At 39.2% G+C, this 21091-nt stretch overlaps 2 long non-coding RNA genes across 2 annotated transcripts; both read left to right on the top strand.

The window, feature by feature from the left end:
• Positions 1-278: 278 nt before the first annotated feature.
• On the top strand, positions 279-15999 carry LOC124804916. The gene is made up of 2 exons (XR_007017381.1): positions 279-965; positions 15635-15999. It is a non-coding gene; the product is annotated as an uncharacterized LOC124804916 (long non-coding RNA).
• Positions 1927-2492, top strand: LOC124804917. Its single transcript, XR_007017382.1, has 3 exons — positions 1927-1990; positions 2102-2289; positions 2396-2492. It is a non-coding gene; the product is annotated as an uncharacterized LOC124804917 (long non-coding RNA).
• Positions 16000-21091: the final 5092 nt, after the last annotated feature.

Here is a 21091-nt window from a genome sequence, read left to right as displayed (position 1 = left end):
TATCGTAAAATTTTTGCGAGTCCACGCCCATGGCTATCCGATTGATTGTTACTTTTGAAAATTTCGTTCCTACCTTTCTCATCGTAATTATACGCACTAATACTCGTATTTCGAAAGGCAGCAATATTTTCCCATATTCGAAGTTCACCTCCAGTCAACTAGAAGTAGTGACGTCATTCTCTGCTTCCGTATCGTAAAACTTGGGCAGAATACTTCTATCTTGTTGTTCTGTAACCTTGATGTTCTGTTTCTTCCCGTTAAGTGAATACGAAATTGATACATGAATTGTGGAATGTTTGATGTTCCGCTCTTTCCCGTCACGTGAGTGCGAATCGACCTTAAAAAATCAAATCACTTTCATCATTCATCGTTATGCAAACGAAGTGACGTTTTGTTGACATTCCGTTTACCCTGAACACCAGTCCTTTTGATGGTGACGCCTTTCATTTCATTGACTTCCGCTGTGGATTGACTTGTGCTGTCTATGGGAAGCACCTGCAATGGAAGGCAATAGAGAGACATTTAAATAACCTTGGACATTTGTATTATTTTTTGGGCGAGCGGCCGAGTTTTAACGTAGTCATTCTTTGCTCGTTCAGTTTTGACAGTTCTCTGTGATTGGGTTCGTTGTCATATTGTTGAATGGAAGTTCGAAGAGTAACAAATAGTTATAGTGCTTACCGTCGTCTTTCTGTGCAGTAGAGATAGCGCATTGGGATATGCCTATATGTCTTTAGAGAATTTTTTGCAAGACAGGGATTAGGTACATTTGGATTCAGCGCATGGCAACACTGCGGTAATTGTCTCATGTTGAAAGATGACAAGCGTTTTGCGCATTTTCAAAAGCACGAGTGACGAGATGATTGTGATTTAGGATGTGGTTGCACTGTTGTTAAATGTAAATTGTTGTTCGTAGTTTCTGTAGTACATCGTTGCGCTACGGAGACAGCCTTGAAAATCCACAGGTAAATAATGTAACATGCGCGCTGCTCACATTAATTACAATGTTAAACGTGAATTGTAAAAAAATTCATTGATAATCTATTGCCCTCCAGGCGATTGCTCCAATAAGCAGTTGAGATATGCCGATAAATAAGTCAACGCATTCATTTACGATGTATTCTTGTACAAACAAGAATGGGCACAAAATTGCACGATTCATTTATCGCAATACTTTTCGTATATTACGTTATTTTGCCCGTACTTCGTCCCGTGGAATGAAATACACCTATCAGAAGGTAAACGAGTAATTCATCAAGCTGCGTCGCGTCTCCAAGTATGTTTGCACCTCAAAGCTTACCAAACTTGATGTGTCTTATGTACTCACCGAATTTGAAGGAGTTGTTTGCTCGCATTATACAGAACTCAGATGATCCGTTTAGTTCAGACATACCACCATTGCTCAGTTTCGTGATAGGGAGCCTTGGCTTTACATATTATGCTCCATTTACACAGGGATTTTCCGAGGCTGTTATGTAACGTACAAGATCTTTGGCGTTTTTGGAATACTTGGCGGAAGGAGAAACTCCATAAGGGAATGTGATTCGTGTTAGTAATACATAGTGTTGCAGGTATTAAGTTATTTCGTGTTTTTCCATGGTGGAAAAACATTCCCAAAGTAGTTTAACTTATCTTTATATTGTAATAAAACTCCAGTCAGAATTCCAAATTGGTTACTTTCCCTTTATTAAGTTGTTATTATTTCTCAAATTTTATAATAAAAAGTTATTCGCGGTCTACATGTGCTGTTTTGATTGGAGCGTTTACAAAGTTGTTTTCAGTAGGTTTCTTAAATTACCATAAGGTGAATGCCTGAGTGGTGCTTCTTAAGAGGGCACTGCCAAATCTCTTGTCAAAACTGAGCTTGTCTACCATCTCTAATAACATAGAGACGTTGATTGCTGTTCTTTCCTTTTGTACAGTTCTTGTTTTGCTTTGCACTATTGTGAGATGTTCAACAAGACCTAAGGAAATTTAAAACTTTTACTTGGTAACTATATACCCATAAATATAAGTAGAAAATGTATATAATAGTTATCCACTGTATAACTGTGAAAGTACACTATAAACTCAAAACCTTTCTCCATCCATTACATCCTAGTCACCTGACTTTGCACCAGTCCTTGGATTAAAGGCCAGACCTGTCCAGTGTTTGTCAAGTAAGGGCATATTAACGCACCCATTGGATGTGAATCTGAAATTTAGTGGCCTAGTTGGTTCTATTTGAAAGGGGGCAGCTAAGTGCTGGTACCAGATTTCACCCTCCTTTCTATCACATCACAACCACAGGTGAGGCTGCACTCTACATGCTCTCATCCATCACTCGCACAACCAGTTACAAGATACCTTGCATGCAAGCTGCTACTTTTGTATTGACTGTAGATGATTGTTCCAGTATATAGTTCACATGACACAAACAAAGGAAATTCGCCTCTTTTTGTAGCAATAACAGTGGAAGTTGTTGCAGTGTAATGGAGCAATGGAAAATTCAGGATAAAGTGCAACAGTGTTTTGAAAATGATAGCTGTTACTCACCGTAAAGCGGATCTCCGCTATGTGGTGAGTAGCAACTATCGTTTTTATGATACTATACAGTATACTGAAGGAAGATTAAGGATGAAGGACCCATTGATAACAGCTTCATTGGACATGCTTTAGCGGTCTCAGCTTCTCAATTTGCTGTACATCAGCATTCAACAAATGTGGTATCTATCATATAACATACTTTTTAATGTAAAATATACTGTGATCTATCTCTTGATGTGCTTACAGCATTAACTACTTTGTACACTTTGAAATGCCATTCATCACGTACTGTATTGTAGACTTCCACATTTTATTAATCCACAATTGCAGTGTTAGGATGCCCTTGCTGTGATGTTGCTTTCAGTCTGATTTGATGCACCTTTCCATTCTAGTCTATCCTGTGCAACCTTCTTACTGTAGTTGAGCCTTGGTCTCCCTTTAAAATTTTTGCCCCTAACACTTTCTTCCATTATCAAACTTACAATTCCTTGATGTCCCATGGTGTATCCTGCCAACAGATCCTTTCACGTTGTGCCATAAATTTCTTTCCCCCTTTTGAATTCCGTACATCCTCATTATTCGCTCTACCCATCTAATCTTCAGCATTCTTCTGGTGTTGACTGAAGCGTCCGATACCACCTGTCGGATTTGACCCGTGACGTAAGGCTGTTGTGGTGTGTGATGTTACGACAATGCGGTATTCAGTTTGTGAGAGTGGCGTGTTTGTAGGTGTCGTTTTGATGTGATCAGTGGTGCTCTCTGGTGGTGTGTTAGGTGATGTTTTTGGTTTAGTTTGCGTGTGTGGCATGTTAATAGGTGGTGTATTGTTGCGGTCAGTGGTTCTTTCTGGTGGTGTGTTTATGGGTACTGTGTTACGTGGCGTATGGGGTTCATTTGCGTGGTAGCATTGCACGTCTGTGGTATTGGTAGTGACTGTGCTTTCAGCAGAATATTTATCAGTGAGTTAACGATTTTGGTTTTGTTATGTCGACGTTATTGTAGTTTTTTGTGTTCGTTGTGTATGAATTTTGGTAAATTGCTTTTTTTTTTATGTCTTTCATAGGTATGGATATGGCTGGCAAGGTAAACAGTTTTTGGCGATGATGTGCGACAGTACGTTGTCTCTAGTAAAATTTCTTCAACTATTCGGAATTTTGGATGAAGTTGTGAAGTGTTCAGTGTGTCGTGAAGAAATGAGGCATACTAAAGTTCCGGCGTCTCGGAGCAGGGATGGCTATATGTGGAGATGTCATAAGGGTAAAAGGTCAAGGAAAGTGTTAGATTCCAATTTTGTTTTGTTGTGTTTTTTGAGGTAGTGATGATTGTGGACGTGGTTGTAGTTTTGGGTTTTTTGATTTGGTATCGGTAGTTTCTGTTGACCTATATAGGTCATGGGAAGTGTTCGATTCAAATTTGCGGGATCGGGAGCAGCTGTTAAGCTATATAGGTCAAGGGAAATGTCCGATTTGAGGATATTGTGTTTAATGGAATTTGGGGAGTTTTATGTTGTTGGTTTTTTTCATCGTTTTGTTTGATTTGGTATGGTGGTGTGTGTCAAAATTTTTTTATATTTACTTTGCCCCCACACAAAAACCCCCCTAATTTCCCATGCTTGTCCTGTTAGTTTCATTGGGTTTTTTGTGGAATGTGTGTGTGTTGGTTTTTCAATGTATTTTCGTGTTTGTGGTCATGTTTACGTAATGACGTCATAGGCGCCATATTGGAGTCGTGTATAGTCGTTTCCGCCATCTTTGGGACGCCATGGTTCAAAGCAGACGTGTGGAATCAGACGATTCTGTATTTCCTTCTTCTATAGCATCACATTTCAAAAGCTACTATTTTCGTATTCTCTGAACTACTTATTGTCCATGGTTCACTCCCTAAAATTACCTTCAGGAATTGCTTCCTAACCCTTAATTTTATTTAAAGGACATCATATTTGCCAGTGACTGTAGAAATTACTTATTTCACAATTCTAGTCTCAGTCTTAGAGCTGTTACCAAGTGGTACTGCAAAAAATATTGCTTCAGTATGTCCGACTTTTTAATTGTCCAACATGCATACAAGTCATCATCAGAACAAAGCCTTTTCACTGTTTGATAGTGGCCCACAAGACTGAAATTCCAATTGTAAAATAGTTTCTCTGGCAGAGAATACTGGCACCATGACAGACCAGGTCTGTCCATAAATCTGTAAGAGTACGTGGGGGTCGAGATCTCCTCTGAGCAGCACGTTTCAAGGCATCCCAGATATGCTCAATAATGCTCATGTCTGGGGAGTTTGAGGGCCAGCAGAAGTGTATCAACCCAGAAGAGTGGTCCTGGAGCCACTGTGTAGCAATTCTGGACATGCGGGGTGTCGCATTGTCATGCTGGAGGAATTGCTCAAGTCCGTCGGAATGCACAATGGACATGAATGGATGGAGATGATCAGACAGGATGCTTATATATGTTTCACCTGTGAGAGTCGTATCTAGACGTATCAGGGGTCCCATATTACTCCAACTGCACACGCCCCAAACCATTACAGAGCCTACACCATCTTGAACAGTCCCCTGCTGACATGCTGGGTCCTTGGATACATGAGATCGTCTCCATACCCTTACATATCCATCTGCTCAACACAATTTGAAACAAGACTTGTCCGACCAGGCAACATGTTTCCTATCATGAACAGTCCAATGTCGGTGTTGATGGGGCTCTGATGAAGTAGAAAGTTTTGTGTCATGCAGTGATCAATGGTACACGAGTGGGCCTTCGCCACTGAAAGCCCATATCGATAATGTTTCATTGAATGGTTCGCATGCTGACACTTGATGGCCCAGCATTGAAATCTGCAGCAATTTGTGGAAGGGTTGCACTTTTGCCACGCTGAACGACTCGCTTCAGTCGTCGTTGGTCCCATTCTTGCAGGATGTTTTTCGGTTGCAACGATGTCAGAGATACGATGTTTTACCGGATTCCTGATATTCATGGCACACTTGTGAAATGGTCGTACAGGAAAATCCCCACTTCATCGCTACCTTGAAGATGTTGTGTGCTATCGCTTGTGTGCCATCACTCCTGTGGCAGCTATAACACCACATTCAAACTTGCTTAAATCTTGATAACTTGCCATCGTAGCTGCAGTAACCAATCTAACAACTGCGCCAGACACTTGTTGTCTTATATAGGCGTTGCCGACTGCAGCGCCGTATTCTGCCCGTTTACATTTCTCTGTATTAGAATATGCATGCCTATACCAGTTTCTTTAGCACTTCAGTGTATATTCCTTACAGTGTAATTGGTAAACCTGTCACTTACGATATTATACTGTTGTACCCTAGCTTCTTTGTGCCACAAGATTGAGTGGATGAGCAAGAGGGGAAGACATGTCATCTTGCCTTCCTTTTGTAATGTTGTTGCTTACATTAAGGAGAAGTGTGCATTGTATTGCATACACAATGCCTCAAAAGTACATGTTTATACTCAGATTAGAATTACTTTGTGACTGACACAATGCAGTGGTGGGAGAGACAGTGTTGCTGGCATGCAGCCACCCACAGCCAGTCATGCTTCACAACATCCTGCATGTGGCTGCAAAACAAGCAACACAGCATATATGTGGCACTCAAGAAAGAACTAAGGTTGAATGGCAGCTGATCCCTACCATTCAACTCTGAAATGACAATCACAAAGTAATTTTATTTGGAATTTGGACTATAGTCCTTGTTATGATGATATAATTAGACAGACAGATTGTGGATTAAGCAATGTGGAGATCCATACAGTGGCGGATACATAAGGGGGGGCGTGCAACCCCTCCGCCCATTTGCAGAGCCGTCCACATTGCCACCTGCGCCGCCCCCACCAGTCACCCCGCATGCTATTCATTCGTTTCTTTCGTCAGTCGACTCGACTGAATAGAGTTATCGAATAGGTGTACTTTTCGGTGTAGCACGCGTGTCCGTGTTACTGTGTTTGATGATGTAATTAACCAATTTGTCAGGAAGAATAGACACACAGAATTCATCATTTAAGGAAGAGAATCACAATTGTAAATTTTTTTTTATCATAAGATGGCATTGTCCTGTATATGTGTATATTCAGTTGAAATAAAACTTTCTTAAACTTTGCATGAGACTTGATTATATTTTATTGCAGTAAAAGTAAAGGTAGCTCAAGATATCTTTAGGGCTACCTCCTTGAGGTTTTTCTGTATGCACCACTGGGTCCTTAAAACAATAGAAATCGTGAACCTCCTAAAATTATTTCCCATTGTAATACTTACAATTCCAACAAATAAGTTTGGAAACTAATTCTATGTAACAAATGTCCATTATCAACAACATTCTTACAGAAAACCATTTGTTAGCGAATACTTTAGATTTGAAATACAACCAAAGAAAGGAAAGATTTTTAATGAGCCATTGTACCAAATACTTGCTTTCCTCGTTTTTAAATAAAACATTTTTCAGCATGTTCAGAATTTTTCTGTGACAGGTCATTTTCAGTGATCATAATGACAAGTGACAGAGAAAATTTTTCAGAAATTTCTGTTTTAAAATTTGTGACCCAACAGAAGCATCAAGAACCTTTTAAAGTCTCTTTTAGTCTCTTTAGAATAGATCTTTGTAAGTATTTGAGTAGGTTCTCTAACTTTAGCATCAGCGCAACCTCAACAAGAAACTTAGAGAGGACCTTGATGTTAAATGTCTGCTTTGCAGGAATGTCCTGTACATAACTTACCTAGTACTGGTAGATAAGTTTGTCTCATCCCTGAAGCATAGTTTCTTCTGTGTTACTAAGGCTGGTGTATTCCTAACTTATGAGCATGTACTGCTTTCAATCAGTTCTTTCAATTTCCTTTTTGTCATTGTCCTTGCTGTAATGTTGAAGAAGCACAAAGTTATTTAAGGTTTTTGGCAGCCACTTGAAATTCTGCAGTTTCTTTTTGCAAGGATATGTTAACACATTTTCTTTGTGTGAAGGGCTTCTGAGAGGCATGAGGCATATGGGTTTGTGACTACTAGACTTGTAAACAGAACATAAGGGACAACACTGAGAAACTATTACTTGCATGTAATACATGCAGTTGAATCAGGATAATTCCATGTCAAGTGACCTGCATGTCCTCACTTGAATATCTCCACCTTTGTTTAATTTTGTTAAATGACCAAAAGAAAATATATACATTTTAATACTTTTGGTGTAAGAGACTCAAAAGTTAAGTTTGCCAAAATTTTGTGACATTTCAAAAAAAATTTGCTTTGTTTGAAATTCTGTAATTGAGTGAATAATTATATAAAGCTGCAAAATTTGGCAAGTTAGTTAAATAGTTTTCATAGTGTACAGTCCGTAAGTACTAAATCATTTGGTTCACCACTTAAGTGCCATGTAATCCGTAGTGTTCAACATATTTTGTCATATCTAATGAATCAAAGTTTAAGTATTTTGATCCCTCTGTATCTTTTGTGGACTTACTGCATAGTATCTTCTTTATAAAACCAAAGGTTTTTCACTTTTGGATTCATAGTTTTCAAGATAGACGAGATGAATTGTATATTAAAAAAAAAAAAATTACTGTGAAAATATGTGGATTTTAAACCCTTGTAACTCATAGGGGGTTTTCCATCCGTACTTGGATTAAGTACCTCTATTTATGAAGTTTGTTGGAAGGCAGTAGTAAATGAAAGCAGAAACTCAGTATGCTCTGAATGCAAAATGAAACAAGAGTTATTCTCTAACTTTTCAACTTTGAAGAACTATATTAAGCAAGGAAAAAAGACAATTAGAAGATTTAATCAAATTATATTTTTGCAAACAATATTTCATACTATTCCTCTGATAACCTGATCAATTCAGCAAGTGAAGAAAACCTGCCAAAGTGTACTGTTAGTAAGGTGAGTGCCATGTTACTATTTGTTGCTCTTTGGTTCCAGCAGAAGGCTGCAGAACGTTGGAGACTTTTCGTGAATACTGAAGAATGGGATACAACCCATCGTCTTTAAAAAATGACATCACAAGTTACCACAGATGGTGCATTGCAGACACATATGAATGTTGAGAAACAAAGGAACGTAGAACAGAGAAAACAGAACATAGACATGTACCATGTATATCCATATTTCGAATGTAATTTTACACATATTGCTTTTTTCACAGTAGAAAGTCCTAGTATCCTAGTCTTCACTTGACCTATATAGATAAACTGAAGGATAGGATACTGGTGCTAGAAAAAAAAGGGGGGGGGGTGTGACATAGGTAACATTAGCATGGAGCACCTCAGCTAACATATAGGTTGTATCCTGTACCTAAGTTGACCTATGTAGGTCAGCTGAAGTACAGGATACAAATTTTATGTATGCTGGTTTTTTTCATCTTCACTAGTACTGGTGTCAACAGAAGAATAGGAGACCAGTACTATCATAGGTGAAAAAGGCAAAAATCATAAAATTTTTATCCTGTACTTCAGCTGACCTATACAGGCCAACTGAAGAATAGAATACTAGTACTAGCAAAGACAGAAAAAGTGACAAACATAAAATTTGCATCTTGTATTTTTATTTGCATAGGTCAGCTGAAGAATAAGATATTAGTACTAGTAAAGGTGAAAAAATGCAACAAATACACAATTTGTATCTTGTGCTTCAGTTGACCTATATATTAACTGATGAATAGGATACGGCCTTTGTAGTTCAGCTGGGACACAAGATGCCAGTGTTATGTATGCTGCCTTTTTTGCCTTTGCTGTTGCCAGTATCCTATTCTTCAGTTGACCTCCGTAGTGTAGGGTACAAATCAAATGCAGAGGAAACAGCAACTGGAACAACTCACTATGAGACAAAGGTATAATTCAAAATGTCTACACAAATGACTTAAAATTACCACAAGTGCCAAAAAGTATACACAATATTTATCTCTTAATAAAATAGTTATTTATTTTTATTTTCAGTTATGGCACTTTGCCACAGAAGATAACCAATTTGTTATCCATGACACAAAAATAAACAACTAATATCTATGACTAAAATATGACATTGGTCAGACCAGACAAGTTGTATCCTATTTGTCAGTTGACCATACTTTTCTCCTTAACATAAGGATCACTTGAGTTTTTCTGATCAGAGCTTCAGTAATGTATGATATCTACGTTTCATCTTCACCATAAAACTAGTTTGAAAAACAGTTCTTTCAAAGATCAAGATGTACTCGTGTTTCAAAGAAGGATCATTACTTAAAAATAATTGAGTCATGTTAATGAAACTCTGTAAAATCAGTAAATATGGTTCATTTGGACAAAGTATTGTGTCAACCTATGTAGCAAATTGGCTTCTGTAACAGCTTCAGTTTCATCTTATCATGATATGCAGATGGAAGTGTGCAAAATCTTTAATGTTAGTTCTGCTCTTTTGTTGGAGATTCCTGTCATAGAATTAAGGCAGTTTGTGAAAATGATTAAAAAGAAAATGTCAAAAGTAAAGTTAATCAGGCACAAGGGCTAATAAGTTGTCAATAGATATCTGCTAGTGGCGTTGATCATGATGTTACAGCGATTAGAATGTCTAGGAAAACATGAGTGAATGAACTACTTTCAGTATACATATTCAGCATTTGTCAAGCTAGGAAGGAAAAAAAAAATGTGCATATCATCCCTTGTTGCAGAAATTAATATTCTTACATTGCCACAGAGCAGTTGGTGTATTAAAAAACTAATCAACATTTTGTGCCTCTGACAGATCCATTAAAAAAGCTGTACTTTAATCTTTTGAGGATGATGAGTTACGTATGTTATGCTCCGGCATTAAGGAATTTGTTTCTGCAATGAATGGGGAAATAAAAGTTTAGAAACAAAAATGACTGTTTCTAGCCAGTTCAAAAGAAATATTTACTGCTGAACAAACAAAGCATGGAAAAAATAGGCTCTTCTAATTTATGTGAATGCCACTAAAATGGTGTCTTACTGTTAATTCTTCAGATGTCCAGTCACCAAAATGCATTGAAGCTTGTTAGTTTGTGAGTAAATGCATGATGAGCATGGGGCCCGGAGCCAGTGTAGTACTTCTTTCGTTCCCTTGCTCCAGCCTTATTCTCGGACTGTAAAAGTCCTTCCTCAGGACTGATCTGGAGAACATATTCCCTATTGACAACATGGCATGTTTGCAGGACGTAGATAGTGGCTTTACCCATTTTGTTTGTTTATTGTAGAACACATTTCAGTTAACTCACATTTGGTCCCTACATCCATGTCCATGTAAGAGATCACAGGTTATCTTCACAGTAGTAGCCTCTAACTAAACAGGAAGTGCACAGTTGATGCTTGAGCTGTTGCTTTTGAGTACCACTGTGCTTTCACTGAATACCACTATGATCATAAATACTACAAGTAATTTATATGGCATATATTGGCAGTATAGTAATGAAGTAATGTAAAATTGTACCTTACAGCAGTTCAGTGTAATAGTCATCATTCTATTTTCATAGATGTTACATTCAAGAAACAAAAAGAAATTTAGATGGAGGTCATATTACACCAGTGTTACTTAGTGCAAAAAGTTACGAATACATTTTAAAGAATAAAGCATCATTGGATACAATTGACTCAGAGGTAAAAAGTCATATTTTTAAAATAATGACTTTGAGAAAGGGATTTACATGTTTCCAATGTGCTTTGAGATCCTGCTGAATCCAGTGGTACTAGGGGGTTAAACATCTGTGTGCTTACGCTCACTACCTAATTAAATGCAGTAAAAATGGCAGCTGGGAGTGCAGTTTCTCATTCGTGGAAACTTGCGTCTCTTTATCCCAGGTGTGGGCTGGAGTCTACTGTCTACTGGTCCACCGAAGATGAACTGTTCTAGTTCACCTCCTTCATGGTGGTAATACTGCCAACATGTCTTTTATGCTGAAAACCTCAAATCCACTTTGCAAAAGTGAGGCATCCTCTTCTCCTCCACCCCCACCCCCCAACCCCTTCTGTGTAACCCTGAGTTGTATAATGAGTCTTTCACTAACTGGGAACTGGTTCAGACTTTTAACTTGCCCCATGGCACAGTTCTAGGCTGTGATTAGATTCAAAATTGATAAGACCCTCATCTGAATGTGTCTCACAGACTCCATTTCATCAGGGCCCTCAACTTTATTTGGCTAGAAGTATCTTCCCTTCACAATCTAGAGATAGTATTATCTTCCAGTCCTTAAGCCAGGGAAAAACAGCTATTGACAGATTAACCTCACGCTCAGTAGACTGCGTAAAAGGATTGTAGCCCAAGTATTATGCTGGGTTCTCCATTCAGGAGGCCTTTTGTTTGCCTATCAGTTAAATTTCTGAGAAGGACATTGGAGAAACATCCATAGGCTTTCTCTCTAAATGCTTAAATCTCACTGTACTAATTTTTTACCTAAGTAAGGCATATGACAGCACTTCACAACTTAACATTTTACTTATTCTCCATGAGGTTTGTGTTCAAGGCCTCCAACAGTTTTTTTTTTTTTTTTTTTTTTTTTTTTTTTTTTTTTTTTTTTTTTTTTTTTTTTTTATACCTCATCTCTGGTTAGAGAGGTTCAGGAGACTGGCTTACCTTGATTCCATGCTGAGTTGTATCACCATCAAAGAGCCAGTTGCAGATCAGTTGCTACCCCTGCATGATATGTCAGCAAGTGGTGGTGGAGCAGCAGCTGTTGTCTCTCACCAGAAATTGACCCTTGGGGTCATCTTCTGCTCTCTGGCTTGTACACAGTACATCCAACCCACATATTTTCATCTCTCTATCAATCATTTCCTACTCTGCATCAATATCACTTTCAGTGCCTAGAGTTTATCATCACTGCAAGCTATCACAATGCAGTTATATTTCTTGCTCACATCACTAACTCCAGGTGGACTATCCCCTGAACAAGAAACTGATGACCTCACTGCTTAGTCTCATAGCCATACAGCCAACCAAACGACACTACAGCCAGCCAAATGACAAGAAGAAGAAGAAATTACAGTGAAAAGGTTGTGTGGGCTTAAGTCGTTTGTTTTTAAAGTGTCAGGATGACCAGTTGATGATTCCCAAAATTTGTAGTTTCAACACTGCATCTGGCTGATGGCTAATATGTTGAGGGCATGTATGACAACAGATAGTGGGTTGCCAGTGTTAGAGAAAAATCATTTGAGATTTTTGATTTGCCATTTCAAAGAGATATATTATAGATCCCGGATCATCACATTATTACACATCTACCAGTGCCTTCTAAGACATCATTGGATCAGCAGTACAGTTTCTCAGATGAAAACAAAAAAGCTGAAAGATTTAGTTCACTGTAGCAGTGATATTGTGTAGGCTTGGGAATCATAAAGATAACTAAATATGAGCCCTGGGGACCTGTGTTACATACCTCAAAAACTTGAGAACCCTTGTTAAGCATCCCACTCGTAGACTTTGAAACCTCAAAAAGTCATCCAATTGCATCTGACTTTTCCTGGCTGTTGCACATGACCTCTAGGCTGGGTCATTTATTAACTGGTAGTAAGCTTTCAGTTTTATTGTTACTGACAACTGCTTTCAAAACTCTTGTGTTTGATGATGCTCTGAAATATTGATTTACATGAGAACTTTGCTAAATACTTAAGATCTTCGTGGAAGATAGCAAACTTGCAAACTTGACATTTTGTAGAGAGAGAGAAAAAAAATCCTTGTTCAAATGATTGTTAATGCAGTTAATATGAATCCGGCATCCATTCTGAGATACAAGGGTTTGTAAAACAATTTGCAGGTTTTCCTACCGTTAACATCACCGCACCTGCCTCAAAATAATTATTACAAAAAAAAACTTGCAGGTTTTATGCACAAACTACTAAGCAACAAGGTCAAAAGGACAGAAATCAAGATACTGAAACTTGTAAGAAGTGTTATTGGAACAAAATGTTTTGAAGACTTTGAGTGGCTCTTGAACTTAAAATAGTGAACCAAATTAATTAAATCTTTCAGAATGTGCACAGAACAAATAGAAGGTTCTCTGAAGTGTTATGGTTGTAATGATTATCCACTGAATTACAGCATTTTAAAAAGGAACCTTTTTAAAAAAATTTACTGTGATATACTGTTAAAATTTTTGGACTGCAAATTTATGAAAGGAATAGATTGGTACTCACCATGTAGAGGAGACATTGAGTCACAGACAGGCACAGCAGAAAGACTGCTATACATTTTATCTATGCCCCCCCCCCCTCACACACACACACACACACACACACACACACACACACACACAACTTGCAACTTGCCGCAATCTGTGGGTGGGAGGGGGAGGAGTGGTAAGGAGGAGACTGGGTGCGGAGGGATAGGAATAACAGGGGTGAGGAAAGGTGTAGTGCTGCTTGTGGGAATATGCAGGGACATGATGGGGACAGTGCAGGGCTGCTAGGTGTAGGCAGGTGGTTTGAGGGAGGGGGAGGGGGGGGTAACCAGAAAAGGAGAAAGTAGAGGAAGGGGAAAATGCCTGGTCAGTGCGTTGGTGGAATAGAAGGTTGTGTAGTGCTGCGGTGGCAACAGGGAAGGGAAAGGTAGGTGAAGGGCAGGGACTAGCACATGTTAAGGCCATGAAGTTATGGGAACATAGGATATATTGCAAGGAGAAATCCTACCTGCACAATTCAGGAAAGCTGGAGTTGGTAGGAACGATTCAGGTGGCACATACTGTGAAAAGCAGTCATTGAGGTTAAGCGTGCGGTGTTGAGCAACATGTTCAGCAACTGAGTGGTATAGCTGTTTCTTGGCCACAGTTTGTCGATGGCCATTCGTGCGGGCAGTCAGCTTGTCGTTTGTCATGCCCACGTAGAAAGCAGCACAGTGTTTTTAGCTTAGTTTGTACATCACATAACTGCTTTCAGTGGTAACACTGCCTTTGATAGGAGATGCATGTGACTGGACAGGAGAAGGTGGTGGTGGTGGTGGGGGTGGTGGTGGTGGTGGTGGGAGGATGTATGGGACAGGTCTTGCGTCTAGGTCTACCTCAAGGATATGAGGCAAGGAGTTGGCAACAGGGGTGGAGTAAGGATGGAAAAGGGTACTGTGTAGGTTCTGTGGATCACAGAATATCACTTTGGGAGTGGTGGGAACGATAGTGGCTAGGATATTCCTTATTTCAAGGCATGATGAGAGGTAGTTGAAATCCTGGAAGAGAATATGGTTCAGTTGTTCCAGTCCTGGGTAGTATTAGTATTGAGTCATGAGGGGAGTGCTCTTTAGTGGCTGAGCCATGGGTGTGTCTAAGATTACTGGTGACCGAAGGGACAATTCACAGGAGGTCTGTTTCTGTACTAGGTTGAGAGGGTAATTTCAGTCTGAATGGTGGGCTCCATATGGTTCCCAAGTTGTGCAGCGACCGTAAACCATAAAATTACCAAATAAGCAGCAACCAGTTGCAAAATCGTGTTTTCTTTATTTACTTTTGCAAATCGATTTCAAAACATGATTTTGCAACTGGTTGCAGCTTATTTGGTAATTTAATTTCAGTCTGTCAAGGCGTCAGTGAGACCCTTGGTATATTTGGAGAGGGGCTGTTTGTCACTACAGGTGCAGCCACAGATGGTCAGACTTTGTGAAAAGGACTTCCTGGTATGGAATGGGCGCCAGCTATCGATATGGAGGTATTGCTGGTGGTTGGTAGGTTTGATATGACTGGAGATGCCAAAGTAGCTGTATACAGACTGGCCTCAGCAGCCAGAAACTGGCCGCGTGTGTGTGTGTGTGTGTGTGTGTGTGTGTGTGTGTGTGTGTGTGTGTGTGTGTTTTCTACTTTAGAAAAAGGCCTCTTGGCTGAAAGCTCAGATGTGCAGCTATTTTTTCTGTCTGTAACTTGGTGTGTAACAATGGGTTTCCTACTCTTCCTCTTTATTAACTTTTCTAAATTTTTATATGGAAGGATATTTGTTAATGCCATTAATAAACAAGTTTGTAATTTATATTGAATTGTTTAAACTGCTTTTTATATAAATACATACAGTGCATTAGTCAAGTCAGCAAAAATTTTTATGATGTTATATGCTGGGGCTTGCCCTACTGCTCATAGATTAGCATTAGTGTAATTCTAACGTCTGTGCAAAATTTAATCGGTTTTATTTCTGTTTTGCCTTTTTACAGGGATGGTTTGCATTCCCTGTATTGTAGTACCCTTCTTCTTATTTATATGGTACCGCTTCATTCAGCCAGTTGTCTTGCAATACTGGAATCCATGGAGGCAAGTGCAGAGCTCTAGCACTTCTATTGCAGATTCTGGGCAGCTTGACGGTGAATCACCAGGAGGGAAACTGGAAAATGGTGACACAAAAACTTTTATATCCTCAGCAAAATGCAGTGATAACATTGTGAAGGAAAAGTCTCTGTAAAGCATTTATATTGGTTATTCTTCCTAGCATTCCTTTGTTATTTGTTATTTTAAAAAAAATTCTATAAAGTGTAATATTTATTTTGAAATGTAAGCACCAATAAAAAATATTATCAATTAATCATAAGAAAGTGATGCAAAATTTTATAGTAAGTTCCACTATGAAACCTTAACAGAAATATTTTATTTCTGATATCAGTTCCTGAAGAACCAAAATTGACCATGACTTTCTTTCATCTAAATTTTGTCACTGTTGTTGTAAAGCAGTTTTTCCTTGCAAGGAAAGAGGACAAAATTCTCTGTCCATTAGCTGCAAAGTATGTTGACTCTCATCTGTATGACAATGCTAAAAAACTGATAGTACTGTTGATTTACGCAGCGCAGCACTTGTTCCTGTAATATGCCAGTAATGAGCATCAAAAGAGATACAGGTATTAATGAGTGCAGGGTTGTTGTAGCAAGACTGAATTCCGTAATTCCCAAATCGTCCAAAAATAAGTGAAAAATATACCTATTTAAAAAGCAGATAAAAATTTGTTTGGTGCCTTCCTGAGAGACAATCTCCACTCCTTCCAAATTAACAACGTAAGTGCAGACCAGACGTGGCTTGAATTCACAGAAATAGTATAGACAGCAATTGAGAGATTTGTACCAAATAAAGTAATAAACAACTGAGCTGATCCCCCTTGGTACACAAAATGGGTCGGAACACTGTTGCAGAAACAACAAAAAAGCCTGCCAAATTTAACCAAATGGAAAATCCCAAAGATCTTTTACAGAAGTTCAAAACGTAGTGAGGACTTTAATGCAAGATGCTTATAATAATTTCCGCAACAAAACTTTGTCTCAAAATCTGGCAGAAAATCTAGAGAGATTGTGGTCATATGTAAAGTATGCTAGTGGCAAGACACTATCAATGTCTTCTCTGTGGGACAGCAATGGAAATACTAGCAATATTACGTTCCTTTCAGAGTATGCTGATGCAGCAGCCCTGTACTTAACAGTCGTATACAACCATTCGCTCGACAAATGATCCGTACCCATAGACTTGAAAGTTGCACAAGTCACACCAATATTCAAGAAAGGCAGTAGGAGTAATCCACTAAATTACAACCCCATATCATTAATGTCAATATGCAGCAGGATTTCGGAAGATATATTGTGTCCAAACATTATGAATTACCTCAAAGAGAACAGTCTGTTGACACACAGTCAGCACAGGTATAGAAAACAACATTCTTGTGAAACACAACTAGCACTTTACTGAAACGAAATGTTGAGTGCTATTGACAAGGGATTTCAAATTGATTCTGTATTTAAGATTTCAAGAAGGTTTTCAACACTGTACCTTACAAGTGGCTTGTGATCAAATTGTGTGCTTATGGAGTATCGTCTGTTATGCAACTGGATTCATGATTTCCTGTCAGAAAAGTCACAGTGCCTAACAACTGGTGGAAAGTCATAGAGTAAAAAAAGAAGTTATTTCTGGTGTTCCCCAAGGTAGTGTTACAGGTCCTCTGTTGTTTTTCACATATGAGGGTTGGAACTTTAATAGTGGCAACTATTTATTTACAGCTCGTACAAAATAGATACGTGTTTCAAAGTTTTACTGACCTTCAGAGTAGTCATCAGCATTGTGTATAACCTGTTGCTAGTGATGTGGGAGTCACAGGATACTCTTAGCGGTACCAGTTGTGTCGACAGTTTGAGTGGTGCGGTCTATTTCCCGACGAATTTGTAGCAGTTCTGAAGCCATTGCCGTGAAGTGTTTCCTTCAGCTTAGAAATCAAGTTAGACTTAAGTCAGGGGAGTGCAGTAGGTGGTATAGCACTTAGCAGCCCCATCACTCAAATAAATCGATAACAATTGCCCTGCAAAATTATGGTCAGGTCCTGCAGATAGTGTCATCAGTTCTGTCTCTATGCTGTTCATTTTTGGAACACAACCTACAGGCAGCTTAGAGACAGAAATGATGACACTCTCTGCAGCACCTGAGCATCATTTTGCAGGACAATGCTCAAGCACGTACAGTGCAAGCTGTTACTGATTTGTTCGACTGATGGGGCTGCTAAGTGCTGTACCACGTACTGCACTCCCCTGTCTTAAGCCCTCATAAGTTCAACTCGATTTCTAAACTGAAGAAAACACTTCACGGCATTCGCTTCCGAACTGCTACAAATTCGTCAGGCAATAGACCGCGACACTCGAACTGTCAACAGAACTGGCACTGCTAAGAGTATCCTATGACTACCACATCACTGGCAATGAGATATATACAATGATGGAGACTACTTTGAAGGTCAGTAAAACTTTGAAACATGTATCTATTTTGTACGAGCTGGCCGGCCGCTGGTGGCTGAGCGGTTCTGGCGCTACAGTCTGGAACCGCGCGACCGCTACGGTCGCAGGTTCAAATCCTGCCTCGGGCATGGATGTGTGTGTTGTCCTTAGGTTAGTTAGGTTTAAGTAGTTCTAAGTTCTAGGGGACTTATGACCTCAGCAGTTGAGTCCCATAGTGCTCAGAGCCATTTTTGTACGAGCTGTAAATAAATAGTTGCCACTATTAAAGTTCCAAACCTCGTATATAAATGATTTAGGAGACAATCTGGGTAGCTGTTTTAGGTTGTTTGCAGATGATTCTATCGTGTATCGTCTAGTAGGTAAATCATTTAAGATGGAGGGGGAAAAAGTAAGACTACATTAAATAAAAGCTTTTCCCGTACCACATGTAGCTGAACTATAAGATTGAGTTGCTAATGTTTTGGCTCTATGGCAGGGCTAGGCACATTATGCTCTAACTCAATCTACTGTGACTCTTGTTGACTTGGCAGTGCTGTACAAGAGTACAGGAGCAACCTTTTTGCTTCCTTTATACTGTGTGTACAGCATAAATTTTCAGTGTCCATGTGTTATGCAGGTAGTTCTGAAAATTATCAACTATATCTATTCAGATGTCAAATATAACAATGAAAATAATCAATTATTGACAAAATAATGTAAATGGATAGGTAAAAATATCTACTCACCAAGAAGGGGCAGGAGAACTTTTACTAGCTTTAGGAGCCATTGGCTCCTTCTTCTGGCAGAAGAGTTGAAGGGGAAGGAAGAGGGGGAAGGAAAAGGACTGGAAAGGTTTAGGGAAAGGGTTACAGTGTACAGAAGTTACCCAGACCTCCGGGTCAGGGGAGACTTACCAGACTGCTGTCCCCCGACAGTCTTCTTTTCTCATCCCGTCTGGTAAGTCTCCCCTGACATATGTTCTGGTTGACTTTTGTACACTGTATCCCTTTTCCCAAAACCTCTTCAGTCCTTTCCCTTCACCCCTCTTTCTTCCCCTTCAACTCTTCTGCCAGAAGAAGGACCCACTGGCTCCGAGAGCTTGTAAAAGTTAAACCCTCTTGTGTGCCTATTCTGCCGTCACTTAGTAAGTACATTTTTTTGTATATCCATTTACATTATATCTCACCACATAGCCGAGATACTGAGTTGTGATAGGCACAACAAAATGATTCACACCATTATAGCTTTCGGCCATTAAGGCCTTTGTCAGCAGTTGAGTCGCCTGTGAGTAGTACCTTCTCCCACTTCTGGCTACAGATGTGTGGCTGGGCGCCACTATCTAAATTGCTCTGGTTCGGAAATATCGTAGATCCATGCACAGAGCAGTCTGAGTTGTAGTGGGGAGGTGGGTAGTCTCCACGTGACCTGTGTTAGTGATTTTGCTGTTTCCTCTTCGTTTATTGCTCTCACATTAAATGAAAACAAAACGGATTTCTGTGGCCGGGAGCTACCAAATGAATTAAAATGCGTTCGCTTAATTACGGAAGGCGAAAATATGTTGTTAGTTTCAGGTTTTATTTGCACCTTTCAAACACTCAAGCATTAATCACCTTGCAGAACAATGAAGTTATTTTTGTCGGTTTGCTAAAGAGATTTGGCTTTTATTAATATTTTGCACTGAGGCAGTCAATTTATTTGAAACGAAGTGTTTAATTTCACACTGTTGGCTAGTTTCAACTGTTCGCTGCATTTCAAGTGCATGTTTTCCATCTTCTAGCTCGCATGGTATTATGCCATAATAAAGAACCAAACATGAGGTAATACAGTACTGGTACTCAAGAAAATTTACATCCAAATCCGGACATAAGATTGTGCACTTTAAGCCGAATTATGCATTTTAGTATAGTTCACGAAATTCCGATGCTCCTGAAGTATCCTTTGATGTCTTATTTCTTTTATGACATAATGCAAGATGTTTTAATATTTTACACGTACGAACATGCGGGCTTCCTGCGTCATCGTAGTTGCACAGGCCCAGTGACGCCTGTTATCTGGCGCTCTCTGGCAACTGCTGAAATGAACCAATTTCTAACAGGTCACGGGAAGATATTGCGAATGGTGGTTTGAAAAGTGTTACTTTCAAAGTAAATTTCCTTTTATGCAAGATGAACTATGTGCGAGAATGTACGATGAATTTCTTAAATCACAGAGCATTTGACTCTCATTTAAAAATCAACTCTTTGAGGACGACCATCTAGAAGAATTTCGAGCCCAGAAGATTAGACATTTACATCGAAATTAAAAATTTTACTGGCACATTTGTGTGATGTATCTTAGAGTGACACGCGCAAAATGATCAGCATTATATGTGGAACTTTAGCTTTCTCTTGCAGCTTATTAATCTTCGAGACTAATATTATTTGTGAAAGCTTTGTTTTTCTTCTATCAAAACTATGTATATTAATTTAAACCATTAACTTTTCTTTTTTTGTGTCCGCGCTACTTAAGAGTGATCTTGCTATTGGTTGACTACGCTACGTGTCCTGTGCTGTCATCAGCTGCTGAGATCACGTGACATGAGCTATGACTGGCTTACAAAAGCGCGTCGCAATCTCGATTTCATTGCTTCGGAAAGTAAGATGCAGTGTTTGGTGGAATTCGAATTTATACCTTCGTAAAACGAACATGTTGCTGCACATCAAAGATCTTTCCAAAACATGTCCCCACCCCCTGGGTTTTGTTTTCTAAAGTGCCGGCAAATTCTACGTCTGTGTAGAAAACCATAAACATTCTAAGGGTTGGTAAGTTTTACAGTGCCGAGGAAAAGTATACTGTCATTTAACATGGAAAAAGTGTATTTTCAACCAGGAAATCCGGGAAAAATCCAGGATTTTTTTTCCCTTGTCCACGTACACACCCTGTCATCTTTTGTC

This window comes from Schistocerca piceifrons, chromosome 7 (genome assembly GCF_021461385.2).
Source record: "Schistocerca piceifrons isolate TAMUIC-IGC-003096 chromosome 7, iqSchPice1.1, whole genome shotgun sequence".
In the NCBI taxonomy this organism is placed as follows: Eukaryota; Metazoa; Arthropoda; class Insecta; order Orthoptera; family Acrididae; genus Schistocerca; species Schistocerca piceifrons.
The sequence above is the reverse complement of the archived record's forward strand: the minus strand, read 5'-3'. Positions and strand labels throughout refer to the sequence as shown.